At 45.8% G+C, this 22762-nt stretch overlaps 2 non-coding genes across 2 annotated transcripts; both read left to right on the top strand.

Annotated features, from left to right (window-relative positions):
• Positions 1-297: 297 nt before the first annotated feature.
• Positions 298-369, top strand: TRNAQ-CUG. Its single transcript has one exon. It is a non-coding gene; the product is annotated as a tRNA-Gln (tRNA).
• Positions 370-570: 201 nt separating this feature from the next.
• TRNAQ-CUG lies at positions 571-642 on the top strand. The gene has a single exon. It is a non-coding gene; the product is annotated as a tRNA-Gln (tRNA).
• Positions 643-22762: the final 22120 nt, after the last annotated feature.

Genomic DNA, 22762 nt, shown 5'->3' with positions numbered 1-22762 from the left:
CCCTAGGGAATTCTCTGCCACGATGTCTGTAATCCCTACTGGTTCTTTAAAAGAAGGCAATGTGGAGCTCCCAGAAACCAACCTGTGAATATCAGTGAAAGTCAGATGACTTGCAGGCTAGACATCAGGTAATCGGTGAAAGTCATAGGACCTGCAGTCTACCCTTTTACTGTGTGACTTAGGAGGATAGTCTAGTCATGAACAGACCAGGCTAATGCATGAGAGAGAGTGTGACACCATTGCCTCAACACCCCTGTTCTTCTCCATAACAAAACATCCAGACAAAGCTGTGCAAGGGGCTCCATGGTGTAATGGTTAGCACTCTGGACTCTGAATCCAGTGATCTGAGTTCAAATCTCAGTGGAGCCTCAATACTTAGTGCAGAGTGGTACAGTGGAAGCATACTGGGCCCATAACCCCCAAAGGTCAATGGGTTGAAGGCATCCACTGCTCATCTTTCATTTAGTCACTCCCACATGGTCTAGCAGTTAGGATGCCTGATTTTCACCCAGGCAGCAGGAGTTCGACTCGCAGTGTGAGAATGTCTTTTCTTTAGAGGTCTGCACAAGGGGCTCCATGGTGTAATGGTTAGCACTCTGGACTCTGAATCCAGTGATCTGAGTTCAAATCTCAGTGGAGCCTATAGATTTTTTCATCAATGACTTGGATGTCGGCATGAGGTGTACTCTGTCCAAGTTTGAGGACCATACTAAATTGTGGGGTGACAATACAGTACGCAATAGGATGAAGTACAACAAGGACAAATGCAGACGGCTGCACCTAGAGTACAATAATATCTAGCACACCTACTGGCTGGGAAGTGGCCCTCTCAGCAGCGCAGAAGCAGAAAGGAATCGTGGACTCCAAGATGAACACAAGTCATGAATGTGACAAAATCATCAGCAAAGCTAACCATACGTACTCAAATAGATCCAAGGAGGTGATACTTTCCCACTATGCGGCATTGGTCAGACCACAGTTGGAGTACTGCATCCAGTTCTGGGCACTACACTTCAAGAAGGATGTTGATAGACTCGAGAAGAGAGCAGCTAGAGAGGGCCACTTGTATGGTTAGGGGCTTACAGGACAAGCCCTATAAGGAGAGACTGAGGGACCTGGACTTCTTGAGCCTCTGCAAGAGAAGGCTGAGAGGTGATCTTGTGGCCACCTACAACTTCATTAGGGGGACACAGCATGGGATCAGAGATGCTCTGTTCACCAGGGCACCTCTTGGGGTAACAAGGAAACTGACAAAGAGCAGATTTAGGCTAGATATCAGGAAAAACTTCTTCACGGTAAGGGTGGCCAAAATTTGGAATGGGCTTCCAAGGGCTTCCCCTTCTTTAAGAGAAGGCTGGATAGGCATCTGGCTGGGGTCATCTGACCCCAGCACTCTTTCCTGCCCAGGGCAGAGGGTTGGACTTGATGATTTGTTGAGGTCCCTTCCAACCCTAGCATCTATGAATCTATGAACTCCCTTCTTAGAGCTATACGGCATGCAAAAAAGTCCTTTAGCTCTGACAAGCTTAACTGTACAGTTTCCTTTATGAGACAGAAACAGATTTCTGTAATGATCACACGATACAGTTACTGACCAAAATAGTGCTGGTTCAAAACTTGGTCCCAGTCCTGAGCTCCATGCATCCATCCATTCACTGGATGGCCAACTCTGATGATAGGTTAAGTCTGCTCTACCAATTTGACAACAACTGGCAGCTGGAGCAGAAGGAAAAGAAAAGGAATGGACATATTAATCTTGCAGCCATGCATATATCTATGGGAAGGAATGAGAGAGCCAGGACCAGAAGAGCTGTTTGCCCCAAACAAAATGTTTGCCACTGTTTCCTGGAAGAAGGCATCTGCCTGGTGAAAGAATCCTTCAGCAGTATTGTGTGTGTGAAGCAAATAAGAACACTGTGAGGATGGAGCATAAGGGCCTAGTCTAACACGGATGGAAATCTGGGCAGGGGGGTGTTTCCAGCTGACTAATAGTGTAACAATGGGTGGGTGAGCAGGGCATGAGCCCTGGGCACTGCCTAAGGAACAGTTGCCAGAATGGACCTAGGGTGGGACCTTACTGCCCTGTTCTCCTCCCCCCTGCATGCTTCCTCCTGCACTTCCGCTGCAGTGACTCCAGCTCTGGCCATGGGGAGGGGAGAGCAGCTGTAGCAGTGCACAGTGCCCAGTGTGGTACCCATGCCCAGTGTATGGTACAAGAGTGGTGACCAGAGGTTTGCTCCTGCAGGGGGTAAATGTCACCTCCTTTTTTTGCTACAAAGTTAATTGTTTAAATAGATGTTGAACACACATTGGCAGCAAAAAAGGAGGTGAGGAAGAGATGTGCTATCAGCTTCAATTTATAGGAGGACAACTGAGACACAGAGGGCGTGCCTACACGAGATGCCTTAATGCTCAGTGGACTGTTCTACTGTGCATTGGCACATCACAGCAAAAACTGGGCTAATACCCTAATGCGCAATACAATTAGTCTACTGCGCATTAAGCATCACAAAAAAGTTTGCCTTTGCTACTGTGCATTAGTACAGCTACTGCACCTTTATCTAGTACCTCATATTAGAAATAATAAACTTAATGCACAGTAGCAAAAGCACATTAATGAACATGTAGATGTGCCCAGAGAAACTAAGGCCAGATGCAAAAGGATATTTAGGCATCTAACATGTATTCAGAAACCTGAAGTCCCCTGAATATTTTGCCTAAGGTCCTACAGGGCAGAACAGAGGTTGAACCCAGATTTCTGAAGTCCCACACTAGTACCCTAAGCAGCAGATCATCTTTCCTTACTAATGCAAATGCACAAATCAGGTTGTCTTTGTGAAACACATGCATGCGTGTTCCAGGCCTGCATAACCAGAACTGGTTACCAGAACTGATGTAGAGGTGGACTTGGCAAGGACAGGAAGGGAAGGAAACCTCCCCCCTGGCTGCAGAGCAGTAACAGGGCTGCCCAGTCATTCCAGTGCTCTCCAACTTATAGCCTTGTCCTGCAAGGTGAAATTCCATATAGGAACTTTTGCTTCCACCCAAAGCACCCAAACCATGAAGAGGCAGGTTTCAGAGTACACAACAACCCAAATCCTGCCCATCCCCATTCCTCCATCAGTATGTTACAATGGAGCCCCATTTCTCTGCACTGTCTGGGACTCTATAACCCAGAGGAGCAGGCCAGAGAGCAGCCCAGTAACACAATAGCCATGATAACAAAGGAGCTCTTGGTGCCACTAGTTCAGAGAATCTTAAGATAATGATGTCAGCTCATGGAACAAAATGCAAACAGACCCTGAACATCTTGACACCCAAGAGAAAGTGCATGTGGGGGTTGGGAGAGTTCTCTGGCACGTCTCGAAGAGGAAAAGCAGTGCTATCTAATGAGATGTGTCAGCTCGTGTAGATGGGGAACAAATGAAAAACAGCTGCTTTTCACCAGCTTTTCTCCCATTTTAAAAAAAAAATGAGAAAAGATGGAGAAGATTCACTGATGAGCTGTTATCTGAATTTACTGCCAGCATCTGACCCACAGTGGGGTCTTTTTCTCCTTGGATTTATGATCCGGTTTCCCATCATGTCATGACATCATCCAGAGTGATGAATTTCATGACCATGCACACACATCTCATTGGAAGGAGGGTGGACTCTCAAATCTTCCCATCATTTGTGCAGCCTGCACCCCAGTGGCAGTCCCCAGACGCCCACATTTCTGAGAAACTGCACAGCACATCTGTGATTGACATAATCAGAGGAAACCACCCACCTCCAGGCTTCACTGCATTCAGGGCAGTTTGAGAGGGATTTGTATATACCTCCAATTAAAAGCAACACATGCCCCTGTGTCCTTATGCCCCACCCCAATTCTGCACTTTTCCTCCAAGGAAGTGAGACAGCTTTGTGTTCATAAGTATGATTTATTTTGCTTTCTTTTGGCAGTAAAATATATTAAATCCTTTAGAGACTGGGTGGGAATCTGAATTGCCTTCTCTATCACTAGAGCTAAGCTATGTTTCAAAAGTCAGTGGCTAGAACACAGGCTGGCTGGCAAATTCCCCAGTCAAGCTAGAAGCCTGGGCCCTTTTAGCAGATCAGTCAGAGTCCAGTCAACTGGTCAGAAGCTTACCTATAGCTCAGTAAAGATTTTTGTGATTTCCTGACCTGAGAGAGGGACATTGACTGAACAAAAATGATGGAAACCGTTCTATTTTTTATAAGACTATCTTATACCCATTTGTTTTTTCTGACTGGATGTCTTAATGTAGGATTTAATGGGCATGTCTACACATTCATTGATTCACTGTAATTACAGCGGGATTATCTCTTTATTTTTTTAGAAGTGCCGGAGTCCACAAGGGTATTAGTTCTAGTGGCTAGAGCCGGGAGTGTTACCAGAGACTCCCTTAGGATCTTTAGCTTTCGCTTGCATTGCTCGCTGGGTGCCTAGAATGGAATTCATGACCCTAACATTGTATCTCAGAGGATCTCACCCCTAAGTCTGCACTGCAGTCAGCACTGGAATTTCTGGAATCCATCAGCATCAGAAGTTCAAAATCTGGTACTGGTTTTACACCCCTAGTCTTCTGGCCCAGAATTAAACAGCCTAGCAGGTTGAGGGATGCATAATGAACCAAATTCATCCATCCGAAATGTCACTGAAGCCAATAGAGTTGCACTGGGATGAATGTGAGCCAATGGCTTTAGCAGTCCAGGGGAAATGCTTGTTACATTACAGTTAATCCCTATATAAATATATGCAAGGCAGCTGGAAGACTGTCAAGACTAAGGAGTCCTGTTCTCAAGGGTTTTCAAAATGCAGAGCACTGGAAAACATTCTCTTTAGCTGCAGATATGAGTATACGCTGAAGTATTCCCTACTCAGTCTATGATATATGAACCATGTCTATTAAGAGGTCAGACAACAAAGAAAACCAGAAGCCAGGAGGAAAGAGTTTTCTAGGAATCTGGTTGCCATGGAGCAAGAGCCAGCATTCTCAGCCTCTTCAAAATAGTGGCACCTTTTTCTATATCAAGACCACCTTAGGAATCCCTTCCCATTAAGCCAATATCTAGTTGGCCCACCCAGCCCACTAGTAATAAGAAAGAAGCAGGGTGGCTAATGGTCCTCTGACTCCCCCTCACAGACCTCAGGTTAAGAACCCCAATCATAGAAACCACACTAGTTGTTCAATCCACTCTTCAACCGGCCTACAATTCCCACCTCACCCCTACTCCAACTTCATGGAGAGCAGACAGATGGTTTCAGACACACCTAAAACCAGGATAATGGCTTAAAAGAGTTGCAGGAATCCTGATGAATTAGGGAGGCAAAAAAGGATGCTGCTATCATCTGGTCTGTTCTACTGGTTAGGATGAATCTTTCTTTGACTCAGGGTCAAGAAAGATGCTACCTACTGGAGTGCTGGTTATTGTTTTGTGGAGTATATGATGTTGCTTCAGTGTAAGGCAAGCTTTATGCCCACGGTTCTCAACTGGGATGCTGCAATATACCCTGGGATGCAAGATATCCCTGGGATTTTATGACCCACATGCCTCTTTCTGGGAGGAGTATGGGGGGGTGGGGGGGGGCAAACTGGGAAGCACTGTGGTCTAAGCCTGCTCTCTTGTCCTGCTTTAGGGCTATCAGAGAGCCCTAATACAGGAGGAGTGTGTGCATGTGCCACTACTCTTCCCAAGCTGGCTGTGAAGTAGGAGCATGGGGCAGTTTTACTTGGAGGCAGCAGCACCCAGTCGAAAAGCACTGAGGTAATCGGAGGCAGCACCAACAGTTGCTCACAACCAGGCTGTCACCTCGTTCCAAAGCGCGGTGGGGTCCCCGACTCTGAAAAGTTTGAGAACCACTGCTCTGTGCTGTCACAGTTGAAGGAGAGCTTTACCAAACCTTCACAGGCCATCCTAGCGTAGTCATCACTGTGCAGAAAATCCAATTTGCTTTGGAATGCTTCCAGTGCACTGTCCTGTCTTCATGGTCTCTTGACAAATCATTTTCAGCACATGTGGCAGTTCATGACCCTGTATTTTAATAGACACCATCAGATTTTAGCAGAAGAATCCATCTATTTCAAGGAATTCTTAACTAGTCTTTGACCCAATACTGCGACCTAATATTGTGCATTGCTGCACAAAGACCTCATTTTCTCGTAACACTTGGCTCATTTCCATACTACTCCCAGGTCAAGTTCAGTGGTAAGCACTGTAGTGAATACATGCATTGAGTTACTCCAGAAAAAGTAAATAGCATCAATGCAAAAAAATGTAGATGTACATTTCTTTGCAGAATCTCCTGCTGCCAAGCACACAACCAGTTTATGTAGGCTCAGGAAAAATTCCCATTTGAATAATTATTGTTTTCTTATAAATTAGCTCCACAGAACAGTGCCACATGCCATAAAACAATCTTACATTACATGGACTTAAGCGGCAGAACTGGTATAATAAATCCTATGTCGAGTCACCAAATTCCTTGCATTCTTTGACTTCCCATTCTGTGTCAAATGTCAGATATCTTGCTGGGGTAACACAAGCTGCAGCCAGAGCTATGGGTTTGTGTGGGTTTTAATTGTTAAAGCAACATTCTCACAGAGAATGACAAAGTTCATAACCCTCATCAATGTCTGTCTCGTCCGCTGGAAAAGCCAAGTCATTTTCATTCTTCTCATCTCTACTGTCCATTTGGGGGTTTAAACTCCCAGTGGTCTAGTAGATGGTCTTGAAACCATAAAGCATGCAGTACTCTCAGTCCCTGATTCTAGCCAGGACTCTGAGTGCTAGTGTAATGCCAACAAAAATTAGAATACTAATATGTTTGAGCCTATTGGCTCAGATCCTTGGGCTGTGATTAACCGTATCAAAATGGCAGGCCTACAGCATTCTCCCTTTGTACCAGTGCAGAGCAATGGGAAACTGTATGACTCCAACATTATACAGACCCAAGGCAAAGCCTAGGGATAACTTAGTTATCTTATTTTAAGGGGGTGAATATAGGCTGTACGTGATACCTAGGCTGTGCACCCTCCGCTCTTCATAAGGCTAAATTCCACCTTGTGAGCTATGTAAGTCAATAGTGCCTACAATGTGGTTGGTGCATTCCTTGCCATCTTACCATCTGCCTGGAGTATTCCAAATCAGTCCAGTAAAGATACACCACTGCAACTTAAGAAACAACACTGAAGCCTCTCATGATGCTGGAACAAGCTTGAATTTTTGGAGGGACATTTCTCTGAAAATGACTCGGACTTGAGTAATGTTCCAGCGAACTGTCACGACAGTAAACGAGCAAAATGACTGAACCAGAGTGCCTGGCTTTGTTCATCGATGCTTCTCATTCATGCCTCTTTTTTTTGCATATGAAGTAGAGTTTCTTCAGACAGACAGCACTGTTCAGTTCACCGGGAGTAGGCATTATAAAACTAAACTTGTCACATACTGCCTTTGCTTGGCATCTATAGATATTAAGAAATTTCCATTTTATTTCTTTCATCCCCAATCAAATACCCTTTTTTCTAACCCATCTCTAAAGAAATAATAATTCCCACTAATGACCCTATGAGCTTTTAACACCAGACTTTAAATTTAGATGTGTTAATTTTTAGTAAATTGTCTTACGATTAAAGAAGAACACAAGGCAGAGGATGCTGACTTAGGATAAAGGAGCATTTTTGATGGAAGTTAAATATCTGCCTTTACATTGTAGAGGATTGGGTGTATATTCAAATGTTAAATTTGTTATCAGATAAGTTGGATTTGTTCATGAATAAAGTGAAAAAAAAAGAACCATCCAGAAATTTTCTAAAAGAATGTTTTTCTGTTGGAAAATGCAGATTCAGCAACATCAAAACCTGCAGTGCCAATTTTGATAAAATTCTGACGGAAATGAGGAAGGTGTCTGATCAAACATTGCCTTGCAGGATTTATTTGGCATCCAGCCTGGTTTCCTGCAAACTCCCTTGCCCAGCTCCTCAGCAGCCAACTTGCCAAGTGACAAGAAACAAGAGTCTGGAAGCAACAGGAAATCCAGCTCCTAGGTGTATGGTCCCTCGGCAGCCAAAAGATTATGAAAGCCCAGCATGTTTGTAAATGCTTCTGAAAATTCAAAATTAAATGTCATTTCAACCCAATTTTGTAATTCCTGTTACACAGGAAATTTTTAAATTAAATCGTTTGTCCCATTTCTCTCTTTTTTTTTTTAATGACCAAATTTCCATTTTGGGGCCAATTCTATTTGCAAGCTTTCTGAAATTACCTAGAATTGAATTAAAAGGTTCTTGATTCATAGTGTTTGTTGGTGGGTATCAGGCAGAGGGCGTCCAGGATCTCAGCCAGGGTGAGAACCCTCTAACCAGCTCCAGACCCACGCCCTGACCTGTAGCCGTCCCTTCCACAGGACCGGGCAGGCATCAGCATTGGTCAGATCTGATGAGAAGAGCACTGCATAGAAAGCCCTTGCCCTCTCACAGCTCACCAGGATCTGCCAGAAGGCAAGTGATGTACTTCTTGGCACCACTCCTCTTCTCCAGGGCGTAGAAGAAGCAGGAGCCACAGCCCATGCCCCTAGAGGAGCTGGATGCAGGAGCGGATGAAAATTCCACAGGCGCAGGAGTCGTCCAGAGCTCGCTGCTCTTCTCGCCTCTTCTGACACTCTGCACAAGTGTTGGACAACTCCACAGGTTGTCTGGCTTGGTGGCCAAGCACTTCTTCAGCTCCAGCACTTCTCTCTCAAGCTGCACTCTAGCTGCCTCTCTCTGTCGGGTGTACACCTGGGTGTAGTGGCAACAGTTCTGCCTGACATGCACCTTCCTCACATCCCACCATCTCCAGGCTGAGGGAAAGGTCTGCTGCTACTCCTGCCAGGCCAGCCAGAACTCCCAAAAGGCAGCTATAAAGTTGTTATTGAAGTGCCAGTAGGTGGGCCTCGGATGCTCAAGCTGCACTGTGACCTGCACATATACTAGATAGTGGTTGCCGAAGGGGGCCAGTCTAATGCTAATGTAGATTTGGTCCAAGCAGGACTGGTGTGCCTGCTGCTCCTCCACACTGACAAAGGTGAAAGTGTTGGTATCATAGGGTGGTGAGCATGCCAGACGTCAACCGGGGAATGGTTAGCAATGATCCCCCACCGAGGATGTCTGTGGCAGGCCTGCTCCACTCAGTGCCAGTGCAGTCTTCCACCTTGAGGGTGCCACTAAAGTCCCTGCTAAGGACCAGGTACGTGTGAAGGGTCAGGGTCCTGAGGTAAGCAGCCACTTAACAATAGAAATGGGTCATCTCTGGATTATGCACAAGAGCACAGATGTTCACCAGATTGTGGGCAAGCCCCTGGCACCACCTTGACAGTGAGGACCTCCAGTTGCAGACTCAGGGACAACAGGGTCATGCCCCACCCCCGCTCCCTCTCCCCCAGATGTGTCCATGAGGTGGCTAAATTAGTCCCAGTCTCCCCAGTCCAGCTGCCAGTTGGTTTCAGTGGCTGGAGTCGTATGGGTCTCCTGCAGAAAAAGAGCAGTATACCCTCCCTCCTGGAGAAAGGAGAGTACCTGGCACCTGCAGAGACTCATCCTTCAGCCACATATGTTGAGGATCACAGTGAGGGACCTCATTGGTGGGGCATGCTGTTAAGTTTAGCAGGGCTTTCACGGGAGACAATGCCAGCTGCAGGGCTCATTAGCAGTCCCAACTCCCTCCCATAGGTGTAGAGGGCATCATGGAAGCTGAAGGCCCGCTGATAGTTCCTGGTGTTGCTCTGCTTATGCCCCTTGCCTTCTCCCACCAGAGCCTTCACTGAGTTGAGGACTTGGTGGAGACCCCCACAGTGGTCCAGGGTGAGCTGCACCTTTTTTGCAGAATGCAGCATGCTTTCCAGGAACTGGAGCAGCTCCTTTCTGGGTATGGCCAGAGCAAAGAGGCCTGCAGGCTCTATGGAGCCCCCTTACACCTGGTCATCCTTCTCCATCTCCTGTGGTTTGGCAGGCTCCTCCTGACTGCTGGGAGGAGTGAATTCTTCTGCCCCCCTCCTCCCCTGCTAGCTAGCTAGATGGTGTTTGCTGGTGGAGGGGCAGAAGACCTCCCTTCACCCCCAAGAGGAGAGGGAAGTTGTAGGTCCAAGTGAAGGTAGTGGTGGTGGGGAGAGAAGGAGCCTGCCACAACTCAGCAGAGCTTCTGCCGCTCCCTGGTCCAGCAACTCCAACAGCATCAGGGAGAAATGGTGCCCCCCCAGGGATCACAGGAGACTGGGCAAAATGGACCTATGGTCTGACACAGTAAATGGCCATTCTTACGTTCTATGTAAGATGGGTAGGGAACTGTCTAAAGGAGAGATGACAAGGGCTTGTATTGAAAGAGGAACTATTAGGGTAAAAGAAGTTACTAGTGGAATTTCTCAAGGCTCAATTTTGGGAGAGATTAATTTAATATTTTCATTAATGACCTGGAAATAAAACGTAGGTGTGAGCTCTTTTATCCCAGAAAGTTGGTAGGTATTGTCAACACATAAGAGGGTCAAGATATCATAGAGAAAAAAAGTGAATGAACTTGATGTCTGAAGTAAAAATGAGAATATCTGACATGAACAACATTAGGAAATGACCAAGAAGGAGACAGATCCAGATGATTTAGTTCACTACAGGATGACTATGAGGCAACAACATGACATAATTGTGAAAAAAGGAAATGCAGTCATAGGCTAGGTATTTCCAGTAGAAACAGTGAAGCATTAATGCCACTGCACAAGGAACTGGTGAGGCCTCATCTGAAATAATGTATACATACAATTCTGGTTATCCATGTTTCGTAGAGGTGGATTCAAATCAGAACAGGTCCACAGAAGGACTTCTAAGATGATCAGAGATGACAGAGCACCTATTTTGTGAGACAGAATGAAAGTGCTTAGCTTTTTTTAGCTCAGTGAAGCAAAAACTGAGAAGGAATATGATTCCTCTCTATAAATACTCCAAAGGAGTATACATTGGGGAGAGAGAATAGCTACTTAGGTAATAAACAATGTTGGCACAAGAGCAAGTAGATATAAACTGGACATGAATATATGTAGGCTGGAAATGAGAGAGTTTCTAAGATCACAAGAATGATATTCTGGAACAGCCTTCCAGAATGAGTTGAGTGCAAGGAGAAACCTAACTGTTTTCAACATGGAACATGATAACTTTATAACTTGATTATATTACACGCTTGATTTTGACAGCAGGAAAGAGGAGTCAATAACCAATGGGGCCTCTTTGGGTCATATATCCCATGTTCTTAATATTAAGGACCTCCAAATAACAGGATGGAAGTAAATGAACATAGACAAGTAAGTCATACAAGCCTTCCCCTCACAGGGAAGAAAGCAAGTTCAAAAAGAAAGTTACAAAGGTTCAGGTGACACTAATTTATTCTATAGCAGTTGATCTTGTGAGTACGTGTGTGCGCACACGCATATACTAATAAGGGACAGAATATCCATATCCAGATAGATGACTGTCCCTACAGAGCTTGGGACCCAGGTTTGGAACCATCTCCAATATATGGTATTTTCTCACACACATCATGTATCAGGGAGCATGAATCAAAAATCAGCCCCCAAAATTGAGATTTGTGTATTAAATAGAAAAGCTGATTTTCTGCCCAGGGTAGAAACTCCCTAGTTTGATTCCTGCTCCACAGTGTAGTAGTTGTTGCATTACTATTCAGACAGCAGAAGAAGTCAATTTACCTAATGGCCCATTGTTCTTCACTCCAGAGGTATTAGGATCATCTCTCCTTTTTAATGGTCTTGATGTTCCCCTACTTAACCTAACCATTCTTTGGGCAATTTTGTTGTTGGCTATCTGCACCTAGTCTCTCTCCTCCTATTTTTATAGTCTTGGAGACTCTTTAGCTCTTTTCAGAATCATAGATCCACCCATGGAAACCAGTCTTCAGCAATAGCGAAGGTTTCAGTGTTAAGCAGAAAAGGGAGAGTAAATCAGCTGAAGGTCATGCTCTTACCCTGCTCTATGTAGCCATAATTCTGGAAAAAACTTTTTTCTTCATTCTGCCTTTCGAAAGCAAGGTGCATTCTGCAGCCCGCTGTATGTGAGAAAATACTGTAATGTTTCAGAAGCAGTAAATAGGAGCATAACACTCCAGTGAGAGCTGTGCAGACTTGACAGGCACAATCGAAGTGAAAATGTACACTGTACTCTGGCAAAGCAGCTTCAGTGCTCTTCCATTTCAGCTTCATGTTCTTAGTTCTGAATAAGGCTCAGTGGTGTCTCCATCTCATTTGCTGGCTGGGGGTGGGTTGTTTGCACCTGTGAGCTTTTTCATTTTCATCTAAATTACATGGCCCTGGGCCTGCAGCTTCCTGACACTGACGGAAATTGATTACGATAAAAACAAGTGGGGCGGTTACCACTAGATTCATTTCATCCCTCTTGTGCCTTTGCTTGGAACTGATCCTACAATGCTGTTCCAACTGGTCTGTATTCTGGCAGCTCTGGCAAGGGCTTGGGAAGGAAAACACCTGGCATTCTTTAGCCTCAAGACAAAAAAAAAATGTGGAGGTGTGGAATTCACTTTTTCTCTCTTTCTTCCATCTCAAAGAAACAGACACCATAGAAGACTGCACCAGATAACCTTAAACACCAGAAGGTCCATCTTAGCTAAGGGTCTGCTCCCTTCCCCTCTTTGCATTCCTGTGCTGACATACCCATTTGGCCGAAACAGTCAAAGCTGAACTTATTCTGCACACCAGTCTGATTATAACAAGCCTAGGAAACCACAAATAAAGCACATGGATTTGGAGTTTAAGGTCTCTTCCCAGCTATGACCAACAGAAAACATCTGTTGGGGGGAGGAACTGTTCGGTTACTATCTGAAATGTCAGTGAAACCCAAGAGGAAAGGAACTGAATACAGCAATTACACAAACCTCACATAGCTCTCACTGTAGTAATTGAACGTAGCTAATTTGCACTGATTCACTGGAGCCTTTTCATGCTAACTCAATCCACAAAATAAGAATGTTATGAAAGAAAGGGAAAAATCCCCTCAAATGATCTCTATTTAAAAAAGAAAAAACCCCAAACTCCTGTGAGGGAGATTTCAGCCAAAAGAACAAGAATTATAGCACTAAATCATTTCAGGCAAACCCAGCGTTCTTCAGTTTCAGCTGAAGAATGAATCGTTGAAGATTCCCATAAAGTTCTGATTTAATGAGAGCACAAGCGGGTAGATTCAATACAGCCTCCTGTCTTTGGTCTTGATGAAGCAACCTCCACTTTTCATGGGGTGGGTGGGGCAGCACTACCTCCATCCTAAACAATTTGCTTGTGATTGGAACTCAACTCACGAAGTCCACTTGGAACTAAAGAAAACCTTCTTAGTCTGTTCAGCTCTTTAAAAATCAAGCACACTGTTACTCATTTATATAGAAATCCATACTGAAGCCAGTGCCAAGGTACCTAGACCTTCTTAGTGTAGCAATCAATGGCACATCTGCAAACTGTAATAGAACCCTTGGCTTCTTAATGAAAAACTCTGATCTCTTTGATAACATCTAGGCAAACAGAGACCATCAACTATGCCCTACAGCTCACCACAGTTAGCCGGTAATGGACCATCAGAGTGGGCAAGTCTCAGATATGGGAGCCCTCTGCTGAAAGCAGTCTCTTGTCCAGCATAAGGAACCCCAAAGGCATAGCACCGAACACACCATCCAGTGGGTAGGGGCAAAGGTTCTGACCACATTTGCACCCTTCCAGTCTGGGACTGTTGTGAAAACCTGGTGTGGTCACTTATGGCAGCACTACACTACGGTACCTGTGATGGGAATTCACCCCAATGCAGATATCTAAGGGCCCCTCTTGCTGCCAGAAAGGTATATAGGGACCACAACAGAGGGAGGAATCTCTCCTTTGCATCTCGGGACATCTAGGGCTAAAAGCCTGTGGCAGATCTCTAGACAATATGGATCACTCAGCACTGGCACTGCATGCTCACAATGTCTCATGCTACTCCGGAGAACCAGAGGACCCAGAACTAACTGAATTGGCACGGGATCTTGGAAATGTATCCCTGAGCAGAGCATAATGCAGTGAGCTAATGCAGAGGCTGCAAAGATACAGATCACTATGGTGGGCTTCACAGCAGAAAGAGGCACTTTCCAGGCCAGCCACACATGGAAAGTGATACTGTGGGCAAAGTCTCACAGCAGCAGAGCCATGGGAGTGCCAGAACGAGCACTCCCAACCCCCTTGTGTTGTAGCCATCGTAGAAAAGGGGGTTTAAGGAGGGATTTGAAGGAGAACAGTAAAGTGGCTTTGTGGGTATTTACAGAATGATCCCCTCACACAGGAGCTGGCAACGGAGTCCAGTGTCCAGGGCCAAACAAAAGCAGCTGTTGATACTCCTGCACTTCAATCCTGTAATTCTGTCTTAGCTTCAGTCACAGCAGCAACACCATGAGCAGGGTTAGATGCCACAGTAGGTAAAGCACTGGCACCATGTACACCAGTCTCACCCACACTGGGTTCAGTAGAGCTGCACAAGGAGGATCAGGAATCAGACATTTTCAAGTGTAAAGGAATAGTGTAGATCTCTGGATCCTCACTGCATGGAGCACAGGCCCGAAGTGCTAGTCTAGTGCTTGGTAAAAAGCTCAGTTCCTACTACCATTTCTGTACAGACTACCGAGCCAGGCCTCACAGACAGAATCTCGGCAATGGAAAGGAGGGGCTGTAAGGTTTTAGCTTTGTTCATGACCTGTCTGCATTTCACATCTACTTTACAACCCCACCCATGCTCCAAAGAAGAACTTCTCCCCTCCAATCCAGCCCAACACTGGTTCCACCCTTGCTTCACCATTAGGCCCTACACCGATCAAGGCCAGATGTCTTCCTTTGGATAGCAAGGGCTGTTATTATGACTGATGAGCTCCTTCATAGATTTCATAGACATTTGGGCTGGAAGGGACCCCAGAAGATCATCGAATCCAGCCCCCTACCCCATGGGCAGGAAGTCAGCAGGGATCATAGGATCCCACCAAGATAAACATCCAAATGTCTCTTGAAGGTGTTCAAGGTAGGTGCTTGAACAACCTCCGGTGGCAGTCTATTCCAAACCTTGAGGATTCGGACAGTAAAGAAGTTCTTCCTTATGTCCAGCCTGAATCGGTCGTGGCGGAGTTTGTGACCATTCCATCTGGTCATCCCTGGGGGCGCTCTGGTGAACAAACATTCCCCCAGATCCTGATGAGCACCCCTGATAAACTTATAGGTGGCCACCAGATCACCCCTGAGCCTGCGCTCTTCCAGGCTGAAAGGTCCCATAGCTCTCAGTCTCTCATCATAAGGTCTGTTTTCCTGACCTCTGATCATGCACATGGCTCTCCTCTGTACTCTCTCAAGCTTCTCCACATCCTTTTTGAATTGTGGAGCCCAAAACTGGACGCAGTACTCCAGCTGCTGCCTCACCAAGGCCGAGTACAAGGGGAGAATGACATTCTGGGATTTGCTTGAGAAGCATCTCTGGATGCAAGCCAGGGTTTTGCTTGCTTTACTAGCTGCAGCATCGCATTGAAGGCTCATGTTCATCATGTGGTCAATCATTACCCCCAAGTCCCTTTCATCTGTAGTGCTAACCAGCGTAGCACTGCCGAGCCTACAAGCATGCTGCAGGTTTTCCCAAGGTGGAGAAGCTTGCATTTTTTGGTGCTGAACACCATCAGATTCTCATCCGGCCATTTCATGAGCCTGTCAAGATCTGCCTGGATCACCCTCCTGTCCTCAGGTGTGGATGCTTTACCCCAGAGTTTGGTGTCATCGGCAAACTTGGCCAGTCCATTTCTGACACCAATAGTCACATCATTGATGAAGATGTTAAACAGTATAGGCCCTAGGACAGAGCCTTGAGGGACCCCACTGGTGACTGCGCACCAAGACAATTGGCTTCCGTCAACCACCACCCTCTGGGTCCTACCCTGGACCTCCTGCCCACCCTGTAGTGTTAGAATCAGGCTAGGGACAGACATTCAGAAAGACTGAGCCTGAATTGATTCAATCTTTGCAGATTAGTTCTAACCTGACTAGGCTGAACTGGTTCGCACATGTACAGACATTTCCTCTGGATGTAGAGTTGCTCAGGTTAGAAACCCGAGGGGCACTAAAGCAACCCTCCCTTCCATTCCACAGTGCTGAGCTGAGGGGGGTGTGGCCAGACCCCCCACAGGATGCTCTAATTAGGGAGGGGTTCCCCTCCCCCCAGCAAGGGAGCCAGCAGGGTGTTGATAACAGCATTTAGCATACCATCAAGAAAACAAAAGCCTCTCTAATTAATTAATTCTCTTCTAAACAACTTTTTCCAAGGAAGAAACAGAGGGACATTATCAGTTGACCTACTGATTAGCTTCAAAAAGCCCTAAGCAGACATTGTCCTGTCTGCCTTTGTCCTGTCTGCCTTACACAGACACCTCTCAGCATTAGCTAGCAGACCACGTGCTGGCTACAGTGGAACAGGAGGCAGGGGAATCCCTGCTTGAGCAGGGAGTGGCAGGGGATGGGGCAGGGGGAAGCCAGACACATGGGAGGGGCCAGCCCTGCTCTGGAGCTTACAGCACAGCCCCACCTGGGCTGCAAAGCATTTGGGATGCTGGGGGACTCTGATTTAAGTTAAACTAGGAAGGGGTCTGGGACAGGCATTGCATAAACTGGCTTGACCCGAATCAGTTAAGTCTGATACTACACTTAACCAGGTTTATCTCAAACCAGTTTCAGCCATTTTCAAACTGGTTTATGTGTACTGAATGCCTGTTCTGTTACAGGTTTAAATCAGTTTCTGATCACTTAAACCAGTTTATGTGTAATGTCTGTCCCTACCTACAGACTGTCTCCCTGCCAGTGCAGGATACAGATTCTCAGTGTAAAAACCATACATACTGCAGTATCAAGGCACTGTGAGAGGACACCAGCCCCTCAGAAGGGACGTGTCATTAATTTAGTCATACTTTGAATCTAATCAAATGGGCCAACAGGGCCAAAAGTGTCACACACCCAAAAAATAAACTCCCAGTCCCTCGACATGGAACTTAAGCATTAAATACCTAATACTTAGCAGCCACCATACTGCTTGCCTAAATCATGAGGAGCCACAGAGGGAAATATGACAAAAAGGAGTCAACTGCTTTGCCCCCTCCCTCCTTCTGCCAAGAGGATTCATTCCTTGATTTGGCTCACTGGAGAAGGCAGGGTGGGAAAGGGTGAAACAACAACAAAGTGATGATGGAGACAAGGCTGGTGCCAGCATTTGAATGCCCTGGGCACCCGCCAAAAATAGCATGATGCTTGGCTTTTTACATTAAGCAACTCCCAGCTCTGATGTAACCTCTGACTGGCTAGGAGAGCTGCTGCCACTGAGCAACTACAACCCCGATGTCTTCCACTTCACAGGCAAGCAACAAGTGAAAACTCTCTAGCTTTTGCTCTTTTATCTACTAGAGTCAATCGAGAATGCAGGGAGTAAGGCCCAAAGTCGCCAATGTAGTTATGCACCTAAAACCTACTTAGACATCTGATATGTAAGTGATTTCACTGGTAAATTAGACACTTTGAGCTGGATCCTATTCCACCTATTAGGCACCTTAATGGATTTAGCACCTACATTCAATTCTATACCAACTTGTTGAAGTCCTAGAAAAATTATTAACACAAAAGATGAGCGGGTCCTTCTCCTTAGTGCATTGTTATGACTTAGTCTTAAGGCTAAAATGATGGTATGCTATGAAGAGAGATGAGTTAATGGGTTTTTAGGGACTCCAGGTGGAATGGGATCCACTTAGTTGTCTAGTAGGTGGACTAGGATCGGGCACTTTGCAAATCTTGCCTTAAGTCACCAAGATAATCTGCACCTGAAACTACAGGTCCTCTAATGCAGATAACCTCTGAATGCAATGGGAGTTACCTGGGCAGAGGGCTTGCAGGACTGGGTCTATTCTACATGCCTCATTTGCATGCATAAAGCCAACACCCAAAGCCCAGGGAGATAGACAGGGACCTGCATGGCATGTTTGTAAAACAACCTCTGGCTGGCATGCACACCTATTCTTGCAGGTTATGCATAGCACCTTCACAGTACAGACAGAGCTCTGTGAGACCCACAATGATGAGGGCTTTGCCCATAATAATAATTATGAATAACTTCTATTCCAGTAAGACATAGAAGCCCCAGTCAAAATCAGGACCCCATTATGCAAACAAAGCATTGTACACACACATAGTAAGAGACTGGCTCTGCCCCTAGAAATGAAAGGAAGAGACTCAGAGAAGAGAATTTACCTGCCCAAAGTCACTAGCAGAGCTAGAATAAAATACAGACCCCCACCCACACACACACACACCCTACACCACCCATGGCTCTGACCACCCTGCCTCTCTCATCATGAACGTTAAAGTATAGAAGCAGCAAGCCCAGCTGGGGTTGGTGGTCCAGCAAGAAACGTGAGCTGGGAGAAGGAATCCTTCCTATGGGACCAAGCTAGGTGGCCTTTTGTCTGGGCATGTCAAAAGAAAAATAAAATAAATAAATAAATAAAGACTTCTGTGTTGCTGGACTTTTTTTGTGTGTGTGCAGTTGTTTCTGATCCCTAATAAATCATGTAGGCTGGAGCTGACCAAGATGCACAACATTATTATTGTCTTGATTCATTTGTTGAAAGAAAAATGACACTGCAGCTTTGCCAGAGCAGACAGGATCTGCTTTTTCAGCAGGTTTGTTGATATTAGCCCACAATCTCATCAGGGTCCGTGTATACTCTGGACTCTAAAAGTATTGCTGCATTCCCATCTCTTAGACACCAAGAGTCACCAAACCAAAATACTGCTTGCTGCAGCTCAGGCCTGAAACGGTCTGTCTTTATTTTCCTCCCTCCTCAGTTTCCCATTAATTCTCCAACAGCATTTGTGTACATTGAGTTTACAGATTGAAGTAGCTGAACTGAGCGCCAGGGTGAACTATCTCACATCCATCTAAACAAAAGCAAGCATTTCCAGTCCACAAGATTTACTCAGTGAGAGATTGGCTATGGGTATGTGTGGGTGGAGGGGCTCTGGCTCAGGGGCCAGATAGGGAAACTTCTGAGGGATGTACAGACCTTGCTTTATGAATAAGCAGCAGACTTTGTTGCAGGCCCCCCTGAGTATCTGGAGCTTGCTTACCCCTCTTTTAGGATGGATCACACATGCTTGTAGGCATGTCAGTCACCTTCCTCAGCTGAGCTGAGCTGGTGGAGCTGGTGTGTTTACAAGTAGCAGCCTGCAGCTTTAAACCTGGAGGATCTCGAAAAAATTGCAGAGATATGGTGCACAGACAGCCATGGCATCTTGTTGTCTCCATGCTGCATGTATTTTGCTATTACAGGCGAATGAGTCATGGAAAGGTTAGGTTTCTTTAACACCCCCTCTGGTTTCCATGAGTTTTTTCTAGTGTTTCCAGAAGGCAACAGTAAGCCATGACATTTCCAAAGGCAAATGTCCCTCCTGGAGAGAAAGGGAGAATGTATATGGGGTATGCGTGCAATGTAGTGAGCCCTGGCTGTTACTGAGGTGTTGCTGTTCTCCACCCCTCACCTCCTCATACACAGCCTTTTCATCTCAGATACATGGCATACGGTGCTTTTCACCCAGGCTGAGTAATATAGCAAGGAATAAATTAGGACCTAGACTCCATTTGCATTTGAGCTGGTAACTCACCCACCACTGTGCAGAGAGGATGCAGATCAAATCACTCAGGTCCTCCAGTGTCTTTCAAAAAATCCCCCTTTACACTCAGAAGAATCAACAAGATCTCCCACTCTTTATAGGGAAAGAAGCATAGAGCATCTCAGCTCACTGCAGAACAAAGAGCCAAAGGATGTACCCGCAGACATCCTAACGATACTAAGGCCACTGACAGACATTAAAAAGACGGTACAATGGGATCTGATGCACAATCCCAACGTCATAGAATCATAGAAGTATAGAAGTGGGGTCGGAAGGGACCTTATAGATCTTCAAGTCTGACCCCTGCCAGGGCAGGAGAAAAAACTGGGCTTAAACGATCCCAGCTAGGTAGGCATCAAGCCTCCTCTTACAGACCCCCAGGGTAGGAGCCAGCACCACTTCCCTTGGAAGTTGGTTCCAGATCTAGCCGCCCTAACTGGGAAGTAGTTCTTACGGATGTCTAATATAAACCTCCTTTCCAACAACTTGTGGCCGTTGTTCCTTGTCATGCCAGGGGGCGCTAAGGGAAACAAGGTCTCTCCCAAACCCTTCTGGTCCCCCCTAGTGAGTTTATAGACAGTCACCAGGTCCCCCCTCAGCCTTCTCTTGTGAAGGCTCAACAGGTTTACGTCCCGCAGTCTTTCAATGTAGGGTCTGCCCTGTAGTCCCCGGATCATGTGGGTGGCCCTCCTCTGGACCCTCTCCATGTTGTCAGGAGGTGCAATTGTGGGATTGAGGATCAGATCCCATCACACAATATTGCCAGTGCAGGGAGAATCTGGGATCATGATCCCAGGTTTTTCCTGGACTGGCAATCATTGCTTCCCTGGCTGGTAGCCTCTCAGTTGATCAGAGCCCCCAGTCCCAAAGGCACACTGTGCACCCCCGCAACTGGGAGCCCCATCAGTGTTCAGAGGTCTCAGCAGCAGTGGGGTGTGGCTGCACTCCTGTGACTGGGCACTGTGTCAGATGGTCAGGGCTCCCAGCACAGGGAGTCATTGTTATCCCCAGCTGGGAGCCCCAGTTAGAAGACCAGTGCTCCCAGTCTCTGGATCAAAAAAGGGTGCAGGCATGTCTGCATTCAAAGGGCATTAGCTCAATTTAAGGCACATTAAGGTCATACATCTACATGTGCATACCCTTAATGCTCCTTAAAATGGTGATTTCAGGTTATATCTCAGGTATCAAATTTATGCGCGAATAGCTAAATTGTATTAGCAAATGTGCAGTCAGCATAGTGTGAGCCAATTGACACGTTTAGATACACTAATGCATAATGTATCTACACGTTTGCTAATGCAGTTTAGCTATTTGCACATAAATTTGATACCTCTTTGTGCGTGCACATGTAGATACGCACTTAAATCACCTTAATGCGCATTAAGTTTAGGTATGCGTATTAAGTTTAGGCATTAAGTTTAAATGAGCATTAAGTTTAGGCATGTGTAAAAGCACATGTAGACATGCCCTGTGTTCTGGAGGATGGGAGACTGGCTACATGTTCAGTTACAGGCAGAATAGGAACCAGCCACAAAGTTATTACACATATTTTGTGTAATAACTTTGTCTCTCTTTCCTGGTTTTATCACGCCATTAATTGAATGACTGTGTGGCCAGGTCACTATAAGATGTCATTAAGCAGTTAATAACATCTTAAGTGCTGTATCAGGGACATAATACTCTACCCAGCATTAGAGAGGAGAGAGTAAATTAGATATGGCTTAGCAGTGTAGCTGCCATGCCCAAGTGAGGCTTCTCCAGGTGCTTAAACCCAGCCTTGGTCACACCCTGGAATGAAGATATACTCTTAGATTAAGTAGAAGATGGCTTGAGATGCACCTTCTCACCAGCAACCCTGAGTATTACTCCAGGTATGGACATTCTCCATAGCCAATAAATAATATGGTGTCAATTAGTTTGTTGTCCCTAATACTGGCAATTGTAAATCTTCATAAGCATTGCACATCAGCAGATTTTGTAACCAGCAGCTGGATAGCTCTGCTTTTCCTGCTTTGCTAAATAATTATGTACTCAGCTCTGAAATGGCTACAGCTGTGTGGAGTGTGACAACACAGTTTAGTTTTGGAAGCCAAAGTTTTATTTGTGACGTGCAGAATAAAGAACATATTTGTGCTTAGCTTCTCTCCTACTTCTGCAGCAGCTTCCCAAATGTGGGATTCCTGTTCCGAGTGCATGTACCTCTCTATGTCTCCCTAAAGAGAAGAGGTGTGGGCATTTGGCAACATAAAACTGGACAGTCAGAGACATGTTGGCATCCCAAAAGAGGTGGCTTGTCCAACTTGCTCAATGACAGGGGTCAGCAACCTACAACCCAAGGGGCGGATCCAGCCCCTGGAACTATAGGTTTCCCTTGGTTTATGCGGGTTCTCCATGTGCAAATTCACTCTTATGCAATGACCCTTTTTATACCAAAAATGTGTTATATGCAATGTAAATTCACTCTTATACAATCAGTGTAGGGGAATCTCGCAGTTAGCTGCTTTGTGTGGTGCATTGTGGGAGTGACGCGCACCAAAATATAGTCTCCTGCGTGGATGTGTGCTCCTCACTCGTTGTCTGTGCCATGCATTCCTGTGGTTGCCATCCCCATTATGATAGTGCCCTGCTGTTGGTGAGTACCAAAATTGCCTTGTAAAAGAGGTAGAAATGGATCTTGAGGTCAGTACAGTTGAGGTCTTGGAATGTATCCCTATTTGTTACATTGTAAAGTGGGTTGCCTTTACGTGAATTCAAGTTATGCTCTGTATTCCAGGAACACACATACAGCATAAACAAAGGGAAACCTGTATTTGATCCAGCCCATGGACAGAATTTGGCAGCAGGGGGCTTTGCTTTCCTGTGCCACTATGGGGAGAAGCCGTGGCAGTGTCTGGGTCCTAGTTCCTACTCATCCATCCAGTTGCATCCAGTTTTGGGCCCCACAATTCAAAAAGGATGTGGAGAAGCTTGAGAGAGTCCAGAGAAGAGCCACGCGCATGATCAGAAGTCAGG

Source organism: Crocodylus porosus, unplaced genomic scaffold (assembly GCF_001723895.1).
Source record: "Crocodylus porosus isolate Cpor-Errol unplaced genomic scaffold, CroPor_comp1, whole genome shotgun sequence".
Lineage (NCBI taxonomy): Eukaryota > Metazoa > Chordata > Crocodylia > Crocodylidae > Crocodylus > Crocodylus porosus.
This window is presented reverse-complemented; position numbering and strand designations above follow the sequence as displayed.